Here is a 25,116-nt window from a genome sequence, read left to right on the forward strand (position 1 = left end):
AGAAATGCAAATCAAAACCACACTTAGGTACCATTTTACGCCAGTCAGAATGGCTGCCATCCAAAAGTCTACAAGCAATAAATGCTGGAGAGGGTGTGGAGAAAAGGGAACACTCTTACACTGTTGGTGGAATGCAAACTAGTACAGCCACTATGGAGAACAGTGTGGAGATTCCATAAAAAACTGGAAATAGAACTGCCTTATGACCCAGCAATCCCACTGCTGGGCATACACACCGAGGAAACCAGAAGGGAAAGAGACACGTGTAACCCAATGTTCATTGCAGCACTGTTTATAATAGCCAGGACATGGAAGCAACCTAGATGTCCATCAGCAGATGAATGGATAAGAAAGCTGTGGTACATATACACAATGGAGTATTACTCAGCCATTAAAAAGAATACATTTGAATCAGTTCTAATGAGGTGGATGAAACTGGAGCCAATTACACAGAGTGAAGTAAGCCAGAAAGAAAAACACCAATACAGTATACTAACGCATATATATGGAATTTAGAAAGATGGTAACAATAACCCTGTATGCGAGACAGCAAAAGAGACACAGATGTATAGAACAGTCTTTTGGACCCTGTGGGGTGGGGGGGGGCAATGATTTGGGAGAATGGCATTAAAACATGTATAATATCATATAAGAAATGAATCGCCAGTCCAGGTTTGATGCAGGATACAGGAAGCTTGGGGCTGGTACACTGGGATGACCCAGAGGGATAGTATAGGGAGGGAGGTGGGAGGGGGGATCAGGACGGGGAACACGTGTACACCCGTGGTGGATGCATATTGATGTATGGCAAAACCAATACAATATTGTAAAGTAAAAAAATAATAATAATAACAATAAAAAAATTTAAAAATAAATAAAAAAAATATTGCATGATACAGGGAATATCAATATTTTATAGTAACTACAAATGTAGTGTAACTTTTAAATTTGTGAATCACTGTATTGTACACCTGTAACATTAACATTATACATTAACTATATTTTAATTTTAAAAAGTGAATGAATATAAGCCAAGGCTAAGATACCAATATCTTCACAGAGGGCAAAGAGCTTCACTAATCCCCTGTGTAAGTTAATACCAGAATCCTACAATGCATAAGTCTATATTAATAGTTTTTTATATTGTTTTTCTTGTTTAGTCACTAAGCCATGTCCAAGTCTTTTGCAACCTGGTGGACTGTACTCCACCAGCTTCCTCTGTCCATGGAATTTCTCAGACAGGAATACTGGAGTGGGTTGCCATTTCCTTCTCCAGGGGATCTTCCTGACCCAGGAATTGAACCCACATGTTCTGAATTGGCTGTCAAATTCTTTACCACTTAGCCACCAGGGAAGCCTACACACACACACACACACACAGAGGAATATAATTGTTTAATTTATTAAACAATTAATTTATTAATTTAATTTATTAATTTATTAAATAATTACATTCCAGTATATATATATATATACACACACATATATGTGTGTATATATATATATACATATATACACACATACACATATATATATATATATACACATATATATATATACACTCATTTTCGGTATTCTTTTGAGTTGTTTTTAATCTCAGAAATAAATGTTCACCTCCCAAAATTTGATCAGGATTTCTTTTTTTCATTCTTAGTAAAATTGGGAATATAGATGATTTACTATAGTGTTGTATTAGTTTCAAGCATATAGCAAAGTGATTCTGTCATGTAGGTATCTATTATTTTTCAGATTCTTTCCACATATAGGTTATTACAGATTATTGAACAGAGTTCCCTGTTCTATGTAGTTCAGTTCAGTTGTTCAGTTGTGTCTGACTCTTTGCCACCCCATGGACTGCAGCACACCAGGCCTCCCTGTCCATCACCAACTCCCAGAGTTTACTCAAACTCATGTCCATTGAGTCGCTAATGCCATCCAACCATCTCATCCTCTCTTGTCCCCTTCTCCTCCTGCCTTCAAACTTTCCCAGCATCCGGGTCTTTTCAAATGAGTCAGTTCTTTGCATCAGGTGGCCGAATTATTGGAGTTTCGGCTTCAACATCAATCCTTCCAATGAACACCCAGGTCTGATCTTTAGGATGGACTGGTTGGATCTCCTTGCAGTCCAAGGAACTCTCAAGAGTCTTCTCCAACACCACAGTTCAAAGGCATAAATTATTTGGTGCTAAGCTTTCTTAATAGTCCAACTCTTGTATCCCTACATGACTACTGGAAAAACCATAGCCTTGACTAGACAGACCTTTGTTGGCAAAGTAATGTCTCTGCTTTTAAATATGCTGTCTAGGTTGGTCATAACTTTTCTTGCAAGGAGTAAGTGTCTTTTAATTTCATGGCTGCAGTCACCATCTGCACAGTAGGTCTACATAGTAGGTCTGTGTTAATTATTTTATATATAGTGGTATATGTAAGTTAATTCCAAACTCCTAATTTATTCCCCACTCCTCTACCCTACCTTTTATCTTTGGTAAACATAAAACTATTTTCTAAGCTTGTGATCAGGAATTTGAAGGCGAAGTATCTAAATAAAAAGAAAACAAAAAATATATAAAGTTATGTTTATATTTCTCATAAGATATCTTTTATCTGCATAGCTTAAAAAAAAGGTATTTGTTTCTGATCAACCTTAGAGCTTTTAACCAAAGATAGATATGGCATTTCTCAGTTTATGGTAGGGAAAAAAAAAAAAAAAAAAAGCAGTATTCTCAGCCAATTGTCTTTAATTACTTTCAAATGAAATTACATTAAATTTTATTTTACATACATATATATAAAACAGGTGGATCAAATACATCAAATTTTTTTTTGTTAAAATCATGTGAATTCTTAGCTAAAACAATGATATTTTTAAGTGACTAAACCACCACACCACTGAGTTCACTGAGCATGAAAATTTATTTTTAAATACTTTCAGAGTTTATATTCCTAAACCAGGAATTTACATTCAAAGTTGAAAGTTCTCAAAGTTTTTGCAACGAAGATTTAAGGCATTCTGACAAATAACAGTCCCAAGAAAATATGGTTTCATATTTTATTTTCGAACAACATAAAACTTTCAGATCACTGCACAATTACCAGTTCCTTCACAAGGAATGGTTTCTGCAGGAAGATTTCCTCTGCAATAGAATTTCTGAAAATCCTGTTTTGAAGTCTACAGAAGACTCTAAAGATAAAGCTTGGCTTTTTCAATACAGACAGGAAATTTTACTGCTTAGGTGCAAAGTTTTTAAGTGGAAAGTATATTATTTAGTGATCCTGATATAGAAACATATGAATGTAGTCACCAAGAGCAATAAAAAATATCAATAGTAAGTGAAGTAATGTTGTAAAAACTGAGGTAGAGACACTATTTCTGAAAGATATCATCAACAACGGAGCTAATGTATTAAAGTTGTGTGTCTATTCCTGGTATTTGGGAATTAGGGTGAAGATAATAAACTGTAGTTAGAGAGGCACTTTGTTTTAAGAATAGCATTTTCCAAATTTCTTATTTTAATAAATGTCTTTTCTTCCTTGGGGGGAACAAAACTTCTTTGAAAATTAAAGTTTTGTATTATGCTCATAGGGAAATACATAATTTACTAGGACAAAGGCAAAATATGTTTCTAACAGAAATATAACATATATTTTTTGAGCTGTTTTTATTTAACTGGGTGTTCCTACTATTAAAAATTATAGCAGTTTCTTATATTACTATTAAAATTTGCAAGTGAGGTCTAAGATTATACTGAAATAATCAGTAAAGATTTTGCAGGTTTTGTCTCCCAAAAAAATAAAACATGATTTTAAAAAAGAGATATCAAAAATATACAGAAGAGGTAGGAGACTTAGGTTTTTAGGTACTTCCCTTTATTCTAAACTAATTTACTATTTGACCTTCTGCAAATGACTACAATTTTAGAGGAGAGTGTTTTTCATCTTAAATGGGTATTCTTAAAAAAAAAAAAGAACTGTTTCAAGGGCTGCTGTTGTAGAAATTAAATTAAAAGTTAAAGTGATTCTAAATGTTTACTTGTATTTTATTGCATATTTTTTACATATTTCCAGATATTACTTGCAATCAAGTTGTTGTTTAAAAATAATATCTCTGAAAAAAAAATAAAATAAATAAAAATAATATCTCTGGAATATCTTTTCCTATTATTCCATCAGACCAATACTTCCATCAAACTTTTGGCAATTCTGCTCCCCCAAAATTCTCTGGTAAACATATTTCCCCATTTTGGTTTGTCTCCCACATTACTTACAAATTAATCTAAAATTACCACTTAATCATATCAAACTTTTACTTAAAATGTCTGCATGATTCCTTCTTTCACAAAATAAATTGTGAACTGCTTATCCTAGCAGTCAGAGGTTCCAATATTTGATTCCAACTTCTACTTCAGTTAATGCATCTCATTTTTGTCAATGCCAAGGTGTGAAAAGAAACTGGTACTGAGGTTACTTACACTGGAGTAAGTAAGTAGGCTTCTCACCCACAAGTGGTGCTAACCAATCAAACCTTGAGGCTTTCTTGAAGCCTAATGGTATCACCATCTCTACGTGCTTGAAACACAGGGAGGACCTCCTTCTAAATTCAGTGGGACTATCTGTCAATCTTTTGGGGCTTTGTAATTGCCCTGCTCAGACCTTCCATCCAAGCTGGGTTCTACTAGAATGTCCTTTGAATTCTCCCAGTATCAAGAAACATAAGGGAAGTAAATATGAAAAGTTACATCTCCATAAATCATTTCTAAAACCTCCCATTTGGAATTAAGCTTCTCTCTTAAACATTTTATTACCACTTTGTATTATAGAACTTACTACAGTATTGTTTCACATTCTGAATATACAGTAACTTGTGTGTCTCTTTTATTGTGTGTGTGTGTTTGTCACTTATTTGTGTCCGACTCTTTGTGACCCCATGGACTGTAGCCCGCCAGACTCCTCTGTCTGTGGGATTCTCCAGGCAAGAATACTGGAGTGGATTGCCATTTACTTCTCCAGGAGATCTTCCTGACCCAGGGATTGAACCCAGATCTCCTGCATTGCAGGCAGATTCTTTACCATTTGAGCTATAGTGAAGTCCACAATTTTCTCATTTATTAAGAGAAATCTAAAGCAGGGCTCATGTTTTATTCATCCTTTGATTTCACACAGTGCCTGGAACTATGCCACTTTATGACAGACAGAGTATACATTTTGTTCAGTTGTTTGGAAGGCAGGACAAACATGCATTCACACATAATTGCTATATAAAATTCTGAGGCCAAATTAAGTTTTATACCTTTATAGAAATGACTATCTTGGTTCTTGAAAGTGAAGTCACTCAGTTGTGTCTGACTCTTTGTGACCCCATGGGTTGTAGCCTACCAGGTTTCTCTATCCATGGGATTTCCCAGGCAAGAGTACTGGAGTGGGTTGCCATTTCCTTCTCCAAACTTGGCTCTTATACAATTTACTTTCCAGTTATGTTTAAAAGTTTTACAATAATGAGAATCATTGTATTTTTTATGAATTCTTACTGGAAACTAGAAAGAGTTATTTATTTACACATGTAAGTGTAAATTGAACATTTTCTTCTATTAAACTTTGAATTTATTTCTGCTACAGATACTCTGAACTTCTTGAATGCTAATTATTTATATATCTCTTGTGTCTTAAATTCATATTCTTCATGTCCAAATTTTCCAGTGCTACTGCTTATCAGAGTTTTTGGCACCTGGTCAATGCTATCAAATAGTGGAATAAATGGAGGATGACTTGTATACAATTAAGACATTTTAAATTTTTTAAAGAAAGATAATAGTGAATTAAGGAGATAAAAGTTATCCCTAAAAATATATAAATCTGTTTATGATTGCCCCATTGATGCAATTTTCTCAGAAAAAAAGCATGAAATCATTTTAAATGAGTCACCTGTCAAATTATTTAAAACAATAAAATATGCATATTTCTAAAATATCTAACAGTCAAGTGAAAACACTTAATGTTTGTAAAATTGTTCAATTTACATTACCACAGTTTGACATGGGCACTTATTGGAAAGTATAACAATGTATGGCTCTTAATACTATTAATAAGTTTCATTAATAGGGTATTCATTCCAATCAAAATTATTAAGGTATTCATAACTATTATCATCAACCAGCTAATGTAGCAGCTAACCTGAAATGAATTTGCTTGTCTCTAGAATTTGCTTGTTACTAGAAGCTAGAAGAACACAGCATCATAAATATTACTATTATTAAAACTCTTACTGTTAGTATCAGCAGGGAGAGTGTGAAGAGGCCAGAGGACTCAAATAACACACTTCAAGAGAAAGTGCTCCTTAGATCATATAGACATGTAGACAGATACTAAGCAAAGCTGCTGCTATGATTCATAGCAAAATCTGGTTACTTATAATTGTTAGTTTGACATGATGCATTGATAATTCATTTTTAAAGATGATTGGAAACAATATAGGTTATGTGATGTGCATCACTCAGTCGTGTCCAACTCTGTGAACCCATGGACTGTAACCTGCTAGGCTCCTCTGTCCGTGAATTCTCCAGGCCAGAATACTAGAGTAGGTAGCTATTCCCTTCTCCAGGGGATCTTTGCAACCAAGGGATCAAACCCAGGTCTTCCTCACTGCAGGAGGATTCTTTACCTCTGAGCTACCAAGGAAGCCAATACAGGGTGTATGAATTACCTATTGCTGCATAGAAAACCACTGCAAAGCTCAGTGGATTAAAATAAAGTTATTTAACTTGCTGTGATTTTATAGTTCAGAAATTTGGATTGAATTTACCTGAGCAAGTCTTCTGCTGATAATCTCTGTCTGGGGTTACTCACAATACAGTCACTTAGTCTATTGGTCTCAGGGATCTTAGCAGGACTGCTTGTCTCTATGCTGCATCAGTCCCACCTTCCAGTAGTTGAGGCTTCCTCAAATGGAGTTGAGGGAACAACAAAGGCTTACTCCCAATGCATAGATGATAGTCTCAATGGCAAAGAAAGTTACCTGTTTAAGCCAGAGTCAGTGTTAGGGTTATATTGTTGCATGGACATAGGGAAATGTGATCCTTTAGCCATTATTATAACAAGTCATAAGTGAACTTTTTAGATAACATCCTTTGAAAAAAATTATTTATACTACATTACAGAATATTTTTCAGAAGTGAAATTTAATAAACAGCATTTATATGTAATTTGTAAAATTGTATTCTGCAGATATCTTTAGCAAAAGCATCTTTAAGTATACAAAGCAGTCATTGAAGTACATTACAATTTAATCACAATCTTTTGGCATTTATTACAGAAGACAGTAAAGATAAGATACACATATTTATAAATAATTGTTTCAAAGATTAATGCATCAACCTCATTTAAATTTTGTCAAACTTTAAAGAAAGATTATTTAAGAAATTATTTCAACAATAAGTTGCAATTAATTTTTCTTTGGGGATATAGCAAGTTATCAAAATGATAGGTTACAAATTAAATATCTGAAATCAGATATTTGAAATTTGATTAAAAACTGATGTTTTAACAGTTTCAAAGTATTCCTCAGGTAAGCTTGGCAGATAAAATACAGGATGTACAATTAAATTTGAATTTCAGATAGAAAATGAATATTTAATTACATTTCCCCAACATTATATTAATTAAGCATCCTATATTTTGTTAAATCTGGCAAGCCTTAGATCAAGGCATTAGTTTTATTAATAAAAGGATTTATTTCATCCTCCTTTAAAGAGATAATGTGAAAATGAAAAATCACTCAGTCATGTCTAATTCTTTGAGACTCCAGAATATTGGAGTGGGTAGCCTTTTCCTTCTCCAGGGGATCTTCCCAACCCAAGGATTAAACTCAGGTCTCCTGCATTGCAGGTAGATTCTTTCCTAGCTGAGCTACCAGGGAAGCCAAGAGATGATGTAATGAAAGTTATTATTTAGGTGTACTTGATAAAGGAGATTTGGCCATGAGAAAATCAGATATCCTTTTGTGTTTCAGAAGTCTATTAATAGTACTTGACAGGGCATGAGACCACAAGGCAGACATGTATGTAAATGAGATTCTTTTGGGGTAGTACTTTTCTAATTAGGGCTGGTTGTTCATACCACAAATGATTTTATTCATATCTGGGGTTAAATACCTCATATCCACTGATAATGTTTTACATATATGGTCATGAAAAATTATCCAGAAAATTTGTAGCATTGTCTCATTTTAAAATTCACGTTTACTTGAGATTTTAAAGTCTTTATTAATCAATTCACATAGCTAAGAAATAAGCAGAATGTTTGAAATTAAAGTAGCATCATTAAGTATGATTTTTTTAGGAATATAGAAACTTCCTAAAGTAGATGAATGACCAGGGGAGAGAAGGAAGGAAATAAAGAATTAAGTCTATTTCATCAATCCGATTGTAGTTGGAAAGCAATAATTATTTAAAATACTAATTCCCCGGTGGCTCAGACAGTAAAGCATCTGCCTACAATGAGGGAGACCCCATTTCGATCCCTGGGTCGGGAAGATCTCTGGAGAAGGAAATGGCAACCCACTCCAGTACTCTTGCCTGGAAAATCCCATGGACGGAGGAGCCTGGTCAGTCTATGGAGTCAAAAAGAGTCGGACACGACTGAGCGACTTCACTTTTTCACTTTCACTTTCAATCCCAAAATAGCTCTCCTTCTCTTTCCACCCCATATATACATATGCTAGAATATACAATATATTAAACATGTATCACTTGTATATTATTAAATACTGGGTTAGTATAATACAAAGTAAATAATTCCTTAAGATGAATAGCAACAAGGAACATTTTATCTAGGTATATTGATGATTATTTTTATAGTACAGGGAAGAGTTATATTTAAATAATAAGCTTATATTAACTTACATAATTTACTTAAAATACCCTCATGTATTAAAGCCAGATAAATTTCAGTGCCCTTTTCCCTAGGCCTATTTCACAGATTCAGAAAAATGCTTCTTAGTGAATTTGAAATATAGACTCCTTGACTAAAATAAAAGTTTTGAAATATATATTAGTTCAGACTACCATGACAAAATATCATAGACTGTGTGCCTTAAATAATGGAAATTTATTTTTTCATGATTCTTTCAACTGAAAATCTAAGATAAGAGTGTCAACATGGTCAAATTTTGGTACAAGCTCTCTTCCTGGTTTGCAGATGGCTAACTTGTTGTGCCCTCAAATGGCAGAGAGAACAGGTTCTCACAACAATCTCTACCCTCATTTCTCTACTTGTAAATGCACTGATCCCATCAGACCAGGGTTTCTGACCTTCATGACCTCATCTAACCCTAATTACCTCCCCAAAGCCCCATCTCTAAATACTATCACACTGGGAATTAGGGCTTCAACCTAAGAATTTTGGAGAGATATAAACATGCAATCCATAATAAAATGCTACATCCTGTAGAATTTCATATTATTTAAAAAATGAATACATCTTAATTTATTTCATTCTTACTTTTAAAATCTCTTAAGCATTCTATGTATATAATTCTTTGCACAATGAATGCTGGATTTACTTTGTTTATTAGGTTTTTGACTTTGAATTTTATCCTCAAAAGAAAGGAAAAAATAAATGGTGGTAGCATCTATGATGGCTAGAATTGTAGGCTTGTTCCTAAAGTGAACCACCTCAGTGGAGAGAAAGCCATTCTTTTCACAAAACCTCAAAAAAACAGTTGCGATACTGTTTAAATTAGGCCATGTGTCTGAATTTAAACAAATCTGTTTGTTAATAGGAAAATTGTGCAGTGATTATTGAGAAGTAAGTCATATATTTACTCTTAATACAAAAAGATGAAGTACCTAACTTCCACCTAAAAAAAATGGGGACAACTATTGTGTTACCAAAAGAAAGGTTAGAAGAGAGATCTCTCACATATGGGGTGATACCATATATTTATTTGATCATCTTAAATTTCCCAAATTTTATAAAATTATTGAATTCTTTATATTTTTCTCTCAACAAAAAGAAAAAATCTCATATAATATTTCATGTTGATTTTTTAAACTTTTATTTCTAGTAATTCTTTTCTTTTTTATATATTTACTGTGAAAATGGGAAAGTCAGTAGGCAAAATAAAAATGTGAAGTATTTAAAATTGTCAGAAAACAGGGGAAAAAAGAATCATTTCTATGTCATTTGATTCATAGCATTGCAGTAACATGTCAAAAAGCAAAACAAAGCTACTCATGTAGGTATTCTTTTTTCAACAATATAAAGAGGGTATTTATTTATCTGGATGCCTTAAGACTCAATCTCTTTAATAAGTGGTGCTGGTAAAACTGGTCAACCACTTGTAAAAGAATGAAATTAGAACACTTTCTAACACCATACACAAAAATAAACTCAAAATGGATTGAAGATCTAAACGTAAGACCAGAAACTATAAAACTCCTAGAGGAAAACATAGGCAAAATACTCTCTGACATAAATCACAGCAGGATCCTCTATAACCCATCTCCCAGAATATTGGAAATAAAAGCAAAAATAAACAAATGGGACCTAATTAAACTTAAAAGCTTCTGCACAACAAAGGAAACTATACACAAGGTGAAAAGATAGCCTTCAGAATGGGAGAAAATAATAGCAAATGAAGCAACTGACAAAGGACTAATCTCAAAAATATACAAGCAACTCCCACAGCTCAATTCCAGAAAAATAAATCAAAATTTATTTTATCAAAATTTTGATTTATGACCCAATCAAAAAATGGGCCAAAGAACTAAACAGACATTTCTCCAAAGAAGACATACAGATGGCTAACAAACACATGAAAAGATGCTCAACATCACTCATTATCAGAGAGATGCAAATCAAAACCACAATGAAGTACCATTTCATGACAGTCAGAATGGCTGCTATCCAAAAGTCTACAAGCAATAAGTGCTGGAGAGGGTGTGGAGAAAAGGGAACTCCCTTATACTGTTGGTGGAATGCAAACTAGTACAGCCACTATGGAGAACAGTGTGAAGATTCCTTAAAAAACTGGAAACAGAACTGCCTTATGACCCAGCAATCCCACTACTGGGTATAAACACCAAGGAAACCAGAATTGAAAGAAACATGTGTACCCCAATGTTCATCGCAGCACTGTTTATAATAGCCAGGGCATGGAAGCAACCTAGATGTCCATCAGCAGCTGAATGGATAAGAAAGCTGTGGTACATATACACAATGGAGTATTACTCAGCCATTAAAAAGAATACATTTGAATCAGTTCTAATGAGGTGGATGAAACTGGAGCCTGTTATGGAGGCTGTACTGGAGCCAGAGTAAAGTAAGCCAGAAAGAAAACACCAATACAGTATACTAATGCATATATATGGAATTTGGAAAGATGGTAACGATAACCCTGTATGCGAGACAGCAAAAGAGACAAAGATGTATAGAACAGTCTTTTGGACTCTGTGGGAGAGTGAGAGGGTGGGATGATTTGGGGGAATGGCATTGAAACATGTATAATATCATATATGAAATAAAAAAAAAAAACTTATCTGAGCTAAAATAAAAAAAAAAGAAAATGCTTAGTATCTTGCAAAGTTCATATGATTATTTTTAGCATTTGGAACTGAAAATAAAAGTTCTTAAATCTTGTTTCTATTAGAAAGTGATATCAATTTAATAAAGACATACATCCTTTTATATATCAGATACTTACCTGGAAATGAAATAATTTTAATTTTGCAATCTGGGCTTTCCTTTCTATGGCTAATATTGTATAATTTCAATTCTGGTTGTACTTACTAATCCCAGTGTCAGGATTAGAAATTCTTTACAAACCTGATACTAGCAAGAACTGAGGTAGTAAAAGATTAAGTACTGTGGCTGGATGTTCACTTCACTGGTAAGGTTATATATTATATGCCCTGCTAAAGAATATGGTATTCCTGTATGAAATGAAGTGACAGTAAAGATTTTACTCATAGGAATAATTTTGAGTATTAGGAAATAAATCACTTGACAGTTGTATTGAGAATTGAAAAGTTGGAAAGCATTAATAAATGGGCATAAAGAACAATTTGAATACAGTTGCAGTATCCAAGTATGAAATCTCAGGGAGGACATAATTTTAAACAGTATGGCAAGAAATGGAGCTAAGGGAGGCAGAGTTGATAGTTAATTAAGTTGTTGATGTGTGTTGATGATTGATTAGAAAAGAAATAAGCCATGATATTTTACAAGGATCCTATTTGAGTAACTCTACAAAATGATGGTGCCATTTATTGCAGCAGGCAATTAAAGAAAATGTTTATGTCTGGGAGAGAGACTGATGGAACTGTTTTTGTTTTGTTCGGCATGTTAATTATGAGATATTCATGATAATTCTATTGGAATTGGTAAGTTTTAATAGGATATTTGAATCTGGAACCCAGTATGAGACTTAGACAAATATTATAGATTGTGTGTCATCAGCATATAGCTTATAGTCAACTGATTACCCAGAATGAGAAGGAAGACCAACATGGTCAGACTTTGAGAAATGCTAGTACTTATGGATTGGAATAGTAAAGAAAATAACTAAGAATATTGAGGAAAAAGTATCCAGAGGAAGATTTTTCATAGAAATCAAGGGAGGAAAGAGCTTCACAGTAAAGGAAATCATAATCATAAACTATTCCTACTATAAATGAATCAATCAAAATCCTTAAAATGATCTGCTTTAGCAAAAAATGTACTTGTTGCTCTCATAGAGTGGGTATTTTTAACACAGGTGGAATTATTTGATCAACCTAATCAAAATTATTTTAGATTGTATGGAGAGAGTGCAAAACCACTTTTGCAAAAGTTTTTAAGGTCAAGGCATGAGATCGGACAATAACTAAAAGGTAACGAAGGATAAGAGAAGAAAGTTTTGAAGATGAATGAAATGTGTGTGATGCGGTGCTCAACTGAAATGCCAAACATTAGTTATGCTTGGAAAGACCTTAAAGAGCAACTGGATGAGGATATTGATTCAAAGTGAAGGGAACGGTCTTTTTCAAAGGAAAGCAGGTTGCTTCCTTTGATATCCAAACTGCATCAGTAACAGAAGTACAGGAAAAATGGCATGATTCATGGCACTGACAGCTTTCTGTGGCCATGGAGCAACCAGAGCTAGAAGGACCTTGGGAAGTATATGGCAACTTTGGGGAACAGTGGGAAGGCAATCCAGGCTTCAAGGAACAGTGTAGTCAAGGTATCAGAAAACAGCAGGAAAGAAATAGAAGCTTCAGAGGACAGAGATCAAGAAGTGGCAACAAAAATAACAGATTCTAAGACAAAAGCCAGAAGCAGAGTTTTAATAATGCATTCGGACTGTAATTTGAAGCAGAGGATTTATGTGTCAAAAAAAGAACTATGTTCAACAACATGGAACTGAACATTATTTTTCGTACAAAGTTAAAAGCACATTGTATTTCCTTCCTGACTACTAGCCCACTCCCTCTTTCTTTGAGAGAGACAAGCTTCATCTAAATTATTTCACCTGATTGATGACGGTCATTTATAACTTTATTGCTACTTCTGTCTCAGGTGTTCCTTTGGAAAAGGTATATGGATTTATTACATATTCTAATATATTGTCTATTGATTATAAAATAAAGTCAAGCATGTATCCTCTGATACTGTCTAAGTTGATTTGTCTTTATACTTAGAAATGTCTCTTAATAGTAGGCTTCCAGTTGACTCAGATGGTAAATAATCAACCTGCAATGCAGGAGACCTGTGTTTGATCCCCTGGTCTGAAAGATCCCCTGGAGAAGGAAATGGCAACCCACCTCAGTATTCTTACCTGGAGAATTCCATGGACAGAGGAGCCTGCCAGGCTCTAGTCCATGGAGTCACAAAGAGTCAGACATGACTGAGCGACTATCACTCACACTCAGAGAAGAGTTGAGAAAGGGGAGAATTAATATACTAAATTCCTTGGAGAGAAGGAAGATTAGATACAAATCTTCAGTTACTGAATATATTGGGTTTTTTAAGGGGATGCCATTTTATTAAACTTAGGAACAAAGATGAAAAAAACAATAAATCTGTACATGTAAAGATTGTAAATCAGAACATTTAAGCATGATAGAAAAGGTGATTAAATACGCTTGTCTTCATGAAGGCAATGGCAACCTACTCCAGTACTCTTGCCTGGAAAATCCCAGGAACAGAGGAGCCTGGTGGGCTGTTGTTTATGGGGTCGCACAGAGTCCGATAGACAGAAGCAACTTGGCAGCAGCAGCAGCAAATGAGTTTGTCTTAGGTTTAAATCTAAAGGAAACAGACATTGAATCAAGTTTGGGGTTACACATTTGTAACAAAGTTTTCAACATAACTTGTGGCATAGTGAAAGGGAAGCTGGCTTATTCAGAAGGAGAGACTGAACTGCAATGAAGTTGCACCAAAAGCCTCAGTGGCTGCAACTAGAAACTCCAGAACTCACATGGTCCTTCAAAGTTGACATGAATGGAGGCAGCAGCTGCACTATGGAACAAGGTACTAGACAAAGGCCACCCCAGGGAGAAAGAATAAGCTTGGGTAAGACACTTTCCTTTCAGAAGAAAATTTCTGGAGGGGGACTCAGTGGTAAGCCATTAGCAGGCAATGTTGCTGGTAGCCAAGGGAATGTGTCTCGTAGTGGAATGGAGTTCTATGTGGCATATAAACTCACTATAGGGATTTAAAATTATTCTAAAATTTCTGGGGCAAGATAGCCATTGACTACCTGAGTTCATTTTTCTCTAGGGCTCATTAAAATGAAGAGAAAAAAAAAATGTTATGAAGAACTGAAACCCATTCCCAGTACTATCAAGAAAGAAATAGAAATATATTTGGTGACTCAGACATAAATGTTTGTGGATTCTGGATGGCTCAAAAGGCAATGTGTAGGCCTTTAAAAAATGAATAGCATCATGGTATACATCAGCTTTTAACATAATCTTGCCAGAGTTTCCTTTTTTTTTTTTTTTTAAGAATAAGAACAAAGCTATCATATGTCTTCAAGAATCTCTTATACAGACCCCAGACTGTGCTACTTAAAGAAAATATATATATATATATATTCCTTTTGGCAAACTGTATTTGTCCCCTAGCAACTTAGGAGAAAAACTCACTCTCTACAACAGGAAGACTCTGAGCTATACTTGAAGCATCATGATGTTTATGCACACCTGAAGGGGAAACCTAAAATGAACATGGTATCACTGATAGGCGGCAACACCGTGAAACAGATAAATTTTCAAGCCATAAGAAGAGAAAATATAGGGTGCCTCAATGGGCAAGGAAGAAAGCTGGAAATGCAAGATTTTAGTGAGCATCCTATGAGACTTAAATTAGATTAAATAAAGAGACTGAGTAAAATAAATCAAAGAGGTGCTAGTTATTCTTCTAAAGGCTAGAAAGGTGAAAATTTTAATGCATTTGTTCAAAAAGCATGAAAGATATAAAATAATTTTTGAAGTAGCTTTCAACTCAAGAAATCGAGGGAAAAAGAGTAAACATTTTATGATTCAACAAAGAACTAATAAAGATAAAACTTGAAATAAAACAGAGTAAAATTAAAAGGTACTTGACAATTTATTTAACAAAATATTTAACAACAAAAATACAGACACTTCTGGGTAATGCAATTACACAATTAAAAATGTTTTAAAAAAAACACTACAGTTTCAAAGATGATAAAGTATTTTAAAGAGATCTTTATGGGGAAATTTTTTTTTAGACATGATGGAACTGAGACTGGATTTATTTCCCACTTTAAACAAACAAAAATATCCAAAGTATATGAAACATATTTTTTCCTACCAGATGACAGGCATCTCAGGATAGTAATCCTTGAAAGAAGGAAAAATAATATGATTCCTAAGATTGGCCCAGCTCTAATTTGGGGGAAAATTTCCATGGGGAAATTCAGGGTCATGCCTTGCTCATCTCCCTGAATTGAGGAGACACAGTACAGAATTCAGGAAGATCAGGGTTGCTAAAATTCATCAGGCAGAATTCCAGAGAGGAGAGAGTTACACAGAGAGGGAGTACCTAAGACCTTCAGAGAATTTTCCTCATGACTTCATCTGAATCAATACTCAGGCACACTCATGAGGAATAATCTCATGACTGGAAAGACTCCTGGAAACAAATAAGCAGAACAACCACTGATAATCACACAGAGCTGAAAATAGTTCATGTTCTGAACAACCAGAGTAGGAAGTTCTTCAAATACATGGGACATCAAGTAGATTCCTCAGTAGTGGGTCCAAATTAACCATGGATTAAAGGCTGTTTGGGGCTCATCTAACATAGCATAAAGAAAATCAAAAGCATCAAATTGTTTCCAAGTACCTAAACTGAATCCTAGAACAAAATCCAAAGATATTTCAGAAAACACAAAAATTCTTAGACCATTACCTAAAATTTACAATGTCTGATATTCTATATATAAAAAGAAATTACCTGGAATGTAAAGAAGCATGGGGATATGAATCTTAATGAGAAAAAAATAAATAGAAACAGATCCATAAATAACATGGAGAATAGAATTATTCAACAGTAGTACTAATAAAATAATAATAATGATGTAGTCTGTTTTCAAATAGTCCTTGTAAAACACAATTATTTCCCCACATTAAATCCTGTGGAAAACCTGGCCAACAATGCACAAGTACAGTATGGTTGAAATGAGTTTTACTTTCAAGTTCAGTTGACTGAAATGTCTATAATATTTTGTCATTTAAAGTTACAGAGCTTTTTATTGAGTACTTCCTAATGTAATCTAAGTGTGTGGAAGTAAATAATAGTATTTCAGAAGGTCTCTTATCATTCTGATAATATTTAAAGACAGCTAATTTAAAACTTCACTTTTCACTAAATTCAAAACAAGTACCTCAGATATCCAATTATTACTCTCTAAGGCAAATTAATGAACATCACTGTACTTCAAAATAGCCTAAAAAGTACAGTTAACCATATGTAATTGACTGGTACAGTTGCACAGCACATATTATATGTGAATAGGAATATCTATTCACCAGCCCTTTAAGGGAAGCCCCTGTTTTTCAATTTTGACTTTACCTTTCCAAAATATATCTTGCTTCCTGTGCTAGATTTTAGATCTTCCAATACTTTCTCTGGGTTAACATCTGGAATTAGCCTCCTCAATTCCCATCCCAAAACCAGATTATCAAAATGTCAAGATGATCAAGATTAAATTTGGAATTTGGGCATTACTAATGATTTTGGCCAAAGGCCAAAATTTATGAATAATAACATGAATAATAACTTATGAATAATAAGTTTTTAAACTTTATTCCTTATTAGAAATGTTATGAATAGTAAGATATAATACTGAAAAGCTAAAAGTCAAACGATTCTCACATTAAAAGAATTTAGACTGGAGACAAAAACACAGGAATATAAGGATGCCAATGATTATATCAGTGGTTTCTAAATCATCTATGTGGTCAAAAAATGGGTACACACACAGAACACATATTGTATCATATATTCATAGAGTTCAAAAAATGGAATGAAACAGATTAGATGGTTAGGTTTAATTGATGTTAAAGTTATAACTTTTTTACAACTTGAATTTTGTATTACATTGTTTATACATGTTTATATAACAAAAGCTTTTAGATTATTATTTCCACTTAATTTTTAAGTATCTGAAGAAGTACTAGAAATATGTAGTTATGAAAGAAAATGATATCTTGATATCTGACTTAACACCAATTTTAGTGTACTTAAAAATTCTAATACATGTAATTTGGTTCACTGAAAAATTGTCCAGTCACTCATCTCATTTGTGTATATTAAATGGTTCTATTGAAAAATGAATATACATAATGTGTGAGTTTCAACTGATATATAATCTAAAAGATAATAAAACCGAATTGTAGGTTAAGGGTAGATCATTATGATTAAAAGATAGCATAATATAATTTAGACCAGCCATGTATTTTTCAATTTTAGAAAATGCCTATGTAATCTCAAGATTTGGCAAAAGTAATTTTTTTCTAATAAAACAATTGAAATTATTTCCCTTGTAGAAATCACCTATAATATATTTAAGATATTATAACAATATAATATCTTTAAGATATCTTTAAGATATTATAACAACTTTCTAAGAAAACAACTTTCTAAGAGAAAGAATCACATATCAATGCTCTTTAATTTTTTCAAAGAAATAAGGCTGCATTTACATTATTGTATAGAATATTCTGTATTTGGAGATAGTTGCTATAAATTAGAAAAATTATTTTTATTGCATTTAATGTTTGTTAAGCATTTTTAGTACCAAAACTCAGTGTTGAGTCACCTTTTTTCCTCCAGTGCAGCCATATCTTTCCTGAGGTCTAACAAACATCATTAGGCATTGGCAGGTTCTCCTTCCGTAGTCTTACTGACTGTAGGCAACTGACTCCCTATTGTGTGATATTAAAAGTGAAATAGAAAGATAAAGACTTTCAGTGATAAGATATTAAAATTTAGTAGCAAAGAGAGTGTGTTTGTCTCCACCTCACAAAACAAAACAAAACCCATATCAATAGCCACCACCAAATTTTCTTAACCTTTATTTTAATGTTTTCTTAAATTAAAATTTCTCAACCTATAGATGTTAACCTAGACACTAGTATATCTGTATGTGGCAACACCCAAAGAGGCCTTTATGAATAAACTTCATAAGCCTATTTGTACACAAATCTACCTAGCAACTCCGGAGAAGGAAGTGGCAACCCACTCCAGTATTCTTGCTTGGAAAATTCCATAGAGAGTTGAGCTTGGCGGGCTACAGTCTGTGGGGTTGCAAAGAGTCAGACACGACTGACTAAGCATGCTATGTAGCAATTCAGATATTGCAAGTGGAATTTCTACTACTTGATCAAAGGATAAAAGCTGAGTATGCATGATTAAACACATCTCGATAATGAGCTGAACTGACATTTACCTTTTAGACTGATTATTAGTATCAAATATACCTCATCAGACTAGTTTTGCAATTTTTAAGTTACTGGGGACTATAAACTTCCTAGAAGTTTTTGTTGCGGCCTTCTCAAATCACAATTTGCATTACTATTATTCCTATTACTTAAAGGTATTTTGCTGCTGCTGCTAAGTCGCTTCAGTCGTGTCCGACTCTGTGCGACCCCATAGACAGCAGCCCACCAGGCTCCCCCGTCCCTGGGATTCTTGAGGCAAGAACACTGTAGTGGGTTGCCATTTCCTTCTCCAACGCATGAAAGTGAAAAGTGAAAGCAACGTCACTCAGTCGTGTCCGACTCTTCACAACCCCATGGACTGCAGCCTACCAGGCTCCTCAGTCCATGGGATTTTCCAGGCAAGAGTACTGGAGTGAGGTGCCATTGCCTTCTCCAAAAGGTATTTTACTTACAGGTATTTTATTGAGATCATTTCGGAACTAGGCTTTGAACAGTTAAGGGAATTGTTTTGAAGAAGGGGAAGAGAACAAAAGTATTTGTCAGGGGCATGATACATGTAAAGTGCATGATGAAGTATAGGGCATGCACAAGATGATGGAGTATACCAGGCTAGTGCCTAAATAGCTCTGCTGAGGAAAAATACAGGAAAATTTTGGATGGCTTTCAAACTGTTACTTCTTTTCCCTCATGCAAAAGTCTTTGTTCAGTTCCTGTTCAAAAAATCAGCTTATTCTCATCCATTCTGTCTTTTATCCTTAATCCTAAAGAATCCCAGTCCATTCCTTCTAATCTTTGTAGTTTATCTACTGCGTCAGAGTTAAGATGATCATATGAGTTATATTCAAATTAGTAAAATTTGAGAGTGAAGGAGAATGTTACTGATAATTATGTCATTATATCAGGTAAAATCAGGTAGTTCCAGGACACCTTATTCATCTTGGCTGTCACTGAAACCAGCCCATTAACTTCAACCATACTGTTTCCATATTAGAAGGTATAACAATAGACATACCATGGATCTTACCATCATTCAAAGTAGTCTCACACTTAAAATTTTCATCTCCAATAGCTTACTACCACTTCCTATTTATTATATCTGCTCTCTTATTCCCAGTCCACTCATGTAAACACATTAAACCCAGCAATCCCTATGCCTACTTTCTGTTACTCTAACTCTTTCCTCAAAGAGTCATATGGTTCCCTGTTCAGCAATAGCAGGTTATCAGAACTTCAGAAGCTGTCTTATTTCATTTTCCACTTAGATTTCCATGTTTAAAATGCAAACCCTCTATTTTGGCTCATCCCTACCCCTTGATCTCACTGCTGTAACATTTTTTTTTTTTTTTATTTTTAAATTTTACATAATTGTATTAGTTTTGCCAAATGTCAAAATGAATCCACCACAGGTATACATGTGTTCCCCATCATGAACCCTCCTCCCTCCTCCCTCCCCATACCATCCCTCTGGCTCGTCCCGGTGCACCATCCCCAAGCATCCAGTATCGTGCATCGAACCTGGACTGGCAACTCGTTTCATACATGATATTTTACATGTTTCAATGCCATTCTCCCAAATCTTCCCACCCTCTCCCTCTCCCACAGAGTCCATAAGACTGTTCTATACATCAGTGTCTCTTTTGCTGTCTCGTACACATTTCCACATGTGTTGGATACATTTTTTTATGATGAGCCTTGGATGAATTGACCCCCTTTTCTGCCTTTATATCCTTTACATGTCCCCTGTCTTATGGATTTGATTTTGAGTTCCAAAGCAAGGATAAATACATGTGCTGCATATGTGTGTATATTTATTATATATATAAACTATTAACATTTATGAACACATGACTATGTGTGTGTATATATGTTTTTATAAACTTTTGGTTTAGTCCAATACACAAGTGTATTTTAAAAAATAGATTTACAGGGTATTTTAAGCTCTAAAGCAAGCACTAGATATAATGAATAAAAATCAATTGGTAAAGCCCAGAGATAAATCCACGCACATATGGACACCTTATCTTTGACAAAGGAGGCAAGAATATACAATGGATTAAAGACAATCTCTTTAACAAGTGGTGCTGGGAAATCTGGTCAACCACTTGTAAAAGAATGAAACTAGAACACTTTCTAACACCATACACAAAAATAAACTCAAAATGGATTAAAGATCTCAACATAAGACCAGAAACTATAATACTCCTAGAGGAGAACATAGGCAAAACACTCTCTGACATACATCACAGCAGGATCCTCTATGACCCACCTCCCAGAATATTGGAAATAAAAGCAAAAATAAACAAATGGGACCTAATTAACCTTAAAAGCTTCTGCACATAAAAGGAAACTATTAGCAAGGTGAAAAGACAGCCTTCAGAATGGGAGAAAATAATAGCAAATGAAGCAACTGACAAACAACTAATCTCGAGAATATACAAGCAACTCATACAGCTCAACTCCAGAAAAATAAATGACCCAATCAAAAGTGGGCCAAAGAACTAAATAAACATTTCTCCAAAGAAGACATACAGATGGCTAACAAACACATGAAAAGATGCTCAACATCACTCATTATCAGAGAAATGCAAATCAAAACCACTATGAGGTACCATTTCACACCAGTCAGAATGGCTGTGATGCAAAAGTCTACAAGTAATAAATGCTGGAGAGGGTGTGGAGAAAAGGGAACCCTCTTACACTGTTGGTGGGAATGCAAACTAGTACAGCCACTGTGGAGAACAGTGTGGAGATTCCTTAAAAACTGGAAATAGAACTGCCTTATGATCCAGCAATCCCACTGCTGGGCATACACACTGAGGAAACCAGAAGGGAAAGAGACACATGCACCCCACTGTTCATCGCAGCACTGTTTATAATAGCCAGGACATGGAAGCAACCTAGATGTCCATCAGCAGCTGAATGGATAAGAAAGCTGTGGTACATATACACAATGGAGTATTACTCAGCCCTTAAAAAGAAAACATTTGAATCAGTTCTAATGAGGTGGATGAAACTGGAGCCTATTATACAGAGTGAAGTAAGCCAGAAAGAAAAACACCAATACAGTATACTAATGCATATATATGGAATTTAGAAAGATGGTAACAATAACCCTCAATACGAGACAGCAAAAGAGACACTGAAGTATAGAACAGTTTTATGGACTCTGTGGGAGAGGGAGAGGGTGGGAAGATTTGGGAGAATGGCATTGAAACATGTAAAATATCATGTATGAAACGAGTTGTCAGTCCAGGTTCGATGCATGATACTGGATGCTTGGGGCTGGTGCACTGGGACGAGCCAGAGGGATGGTATGGGGAGGGAGGAGGGAGGAGGGTTCAGGATGGGGAACACATGTATACCTGTGACGGATTCACTTTGACATTTGGCAAAACTAATACAATTATGTAAAATTTAAAAATAAAATAAAATTAAAAATAAAATAAAATAAGTATACCTACACTCATGTTCGAGAGCAATATTCTTAATGATTTACATTTGATGTCTGTGCATTTGCATTTTAAAATTTTGTTCGTGATTATTTTGTCGATTGAATTACCACTTGAAATGAATGCCTTAATTTAATCCTGATCCTAGGAAACAAGTCATTTCATGTTCAAATTAACCCACATTTCACCCATTATATTGATTATGTTAGAGTTACTAGAGAATTCAGTTGTGTATAATAAAAATAGGTCTATTTAATTATAGCGGTTAATGTAGGTAGTATAAGCATCCTAGATGAAAACTTTTAATTGTTCAGTTTAATGTATAATCATCTGTATTGCTTTTGTGTGCATCCAGCTATGTGATTCCTATTGGATCTTTACAGAGAAAATCAGATGGTTCCACACATGATTAAGAGAATAATTTCTAAAGGTATTTAACAATACATTCCCTCCAATTCTATGAGCATTGATTAAATATCTACTCTAAAGCTAGCATATCATCAAATCCTGTGTCCTTTATATAAGTGTTATAAGAATTATAAAATAATCTAAAGAAAAAACATACAAAAAACAATCTGGGTAGGAACATACTTGTCTATCCATCCACCCATCTACATAAACACACACACACTAGTTTTTCTCTTCAATCCATTCACTATATACTAACCAGCTCATAACTTGAATTCCTTAGATTATTTCCATATTGAAAATTATACAATATTTTATTACCAGTAAGTTAGTCTATATACAATAAAGTCCATTCAGATTTCAAATCTTAGCTCCAATTGCTCTCAGTTGCAAAACTTTATTTCTATTAAATTGGTCCTTCTGTTGAATATTAAGCACTGTGGTTTTATTTTTCTCTTTACATTGCACACACACATAAAATAATCTTGACTATATACTCAAATAAGTGTACTAGACAATAATTTTAGGGAATTTTTCTGGGAGGACATCCACTTGAACCCAAATAGCTATGAAGGAATTCATGAGCAGTTCAGACAGTGGTTGGACTATTAAGGATGAATAGAAACATATTAGTAATTGATGTATTGTAAACCAAAGTCCTATGCTTTAGATGTTCAACAAATAGGATGTTATTTCTTGCCTACTTAAATTATTGAGTGTGTTCCTGATTGGCAGGAGACTTTTCTTCCCTGTGGTAATGTAAGAATTCTTTCCATCCTGTGCTACCCAGCCTATAAGTCTTGAGTCCTCTGCATCCAAATGTAAAAGGAGTTTAAAAAAATGTTGGAGGAAGGCACATCTACAAAAACACAGAACGCAACACTAGGAGCAACACAACAGCAAAAAATAAGCCCAGGAATGACAGAGACACATAATACTTCAACTCACATTGCAATATTCAAAAAACTAAGATTATGTCATCCAGTCCCATAATTTCATGGCAAACAGATGGGGAAAAAAATGGAAACAGAGACAGACTGTATCTTACTGGGCTCCAGAATCACTGTGGATTGTGACTGCAGCCATGAAATTAAAAGACACTTGAAACATGTAAAATATCATGTATGAAATGAGATGCCAGTCCAGGTTCGATGCACGATACTGGATGCTTGGGGCTGGCGCACTGGGACGACCCAGAGGGATGGAATGGGGAGGGAGGAGGGAGGAGGGTTCAGGATGGGGAACACATGTATACCTGTGGCGGATTCATTTTGATGTTTGGCAAATCTAATACAGTTATGTAAAGTTTAAAAATAAAATAAAATAAAAAAAAAAAAAAGACACTTGCTCCTTGGTGGGGGGGAGGGGAACTATGAAAAACTTAGTGTATTGAAAAGTAGAGACATTGCTTTGCCAATAAAGGACCAAATAGTCAAAGCTATGGTTTTTCCAGTAATCAAGTACTGATGTCAGAGTTGTAACATAAAGAAATCTGAACACTGAAGAATTGATTCTTTTGAATTATGGTGCTGGAAAAGACTCTTGAGAGTCCCTTGGCTGAAAGGAGTTCAAACTAGTCAATCCTAAATGAAATCAACCCTGAATAGCCATTGGAAGGACTGATGCTGAAGCTCCAGTATTTTGGCCACCGGATACAAAGAGCTGACTCATTGGAAAAAAATCCTGATGCTGGGAAAGATTGAAGGCAGGAGGAGAAGTGGATGACAGAGGACGAGATGGTTGGATGGTGTCACTGATTCAATGGACATGAGTTTAAGCTGACTTCAGTAGGTAATGAAGGACAGGGAGGCCTGGCATGCTGCAGTCCATGGGATCACGAAGAGTTGGACACAACTCAGTGGCTGAACAACACCACGTTCCACTGACAAGAAATAATCTGGTAGCCTCCTTCCATGAAAAGGATATCATGGATTCTTGGTAGGTAGCTATCAATCTGTGTCACTCCTTGATGTCATCAACTTGATGTCAACTTGTGGATATCATAGTTTAAATATTTGAATAATATTGAAATATTATTCAAATATTATTATTTCAATAATAATATTGAAAAATATCGCTTTTATTTTACATTCTGCTTTTTTAATGGTTAGTTTTTAAGTCCAGCTATTCTTTGTGTCATTATTTTGGAGGTAGGAAATACAAAGAGAAAGAAATGCAATTGTTTTGTTATATATTAACCATTGTATCTGCATATAAAAAAATATTGAAATAGTATCTACCTTAACACTGTCTGCTTTTGTTACTTTTTAGACAATTAAAACTCCTTGCTGCTGCTTCTCCTAGTTGCCTGCTTC

At 34.5% G+C, this 25,116-nt stretch overlaps 1 long non-coding RNA gene across 4 annotated transcripts in view; it reads right to left on the minus strand.

Moving 5' to 3' along the window:
- Nucleotides 1-25,116, minus strand: part of LOC123334161 — an 83,489-nt gene that overhangs the window by 26,181 nt on the left and 32,192 nt on the right. For 2 of the 4 annotated variants that reach the window (XR_006551981.1, XR_006551980.1), the window contains exon 2: nucleotides 6,797-7,009. The exons of the other annotated variants lie outside the window; for them this stretch is intronic. This is a non-coding gene — a long non-coding RNA (uncharacterized LOC123334161). The remainder of the gene's footprint in view (nucleotides 1-6,796; nucleotides 7,010-25,116) is intronic. 4 annotated transcript variants of the gene reach the window in all.

Source organism: Bubalus bubalis, chromosome 1 (genome assembly GCF_019923935.1).
Source record: "Bubalus bubalis isolate 160015118507 breed Murrah chromosome 1, NDDB_SH_1, whole genome shotgun sequence".
NCBI lineage: Eukaryota > Metazoa > Chordata > Mammalia > Artiodactyla > Bovidae > Bubalus > Bubalus bubalis.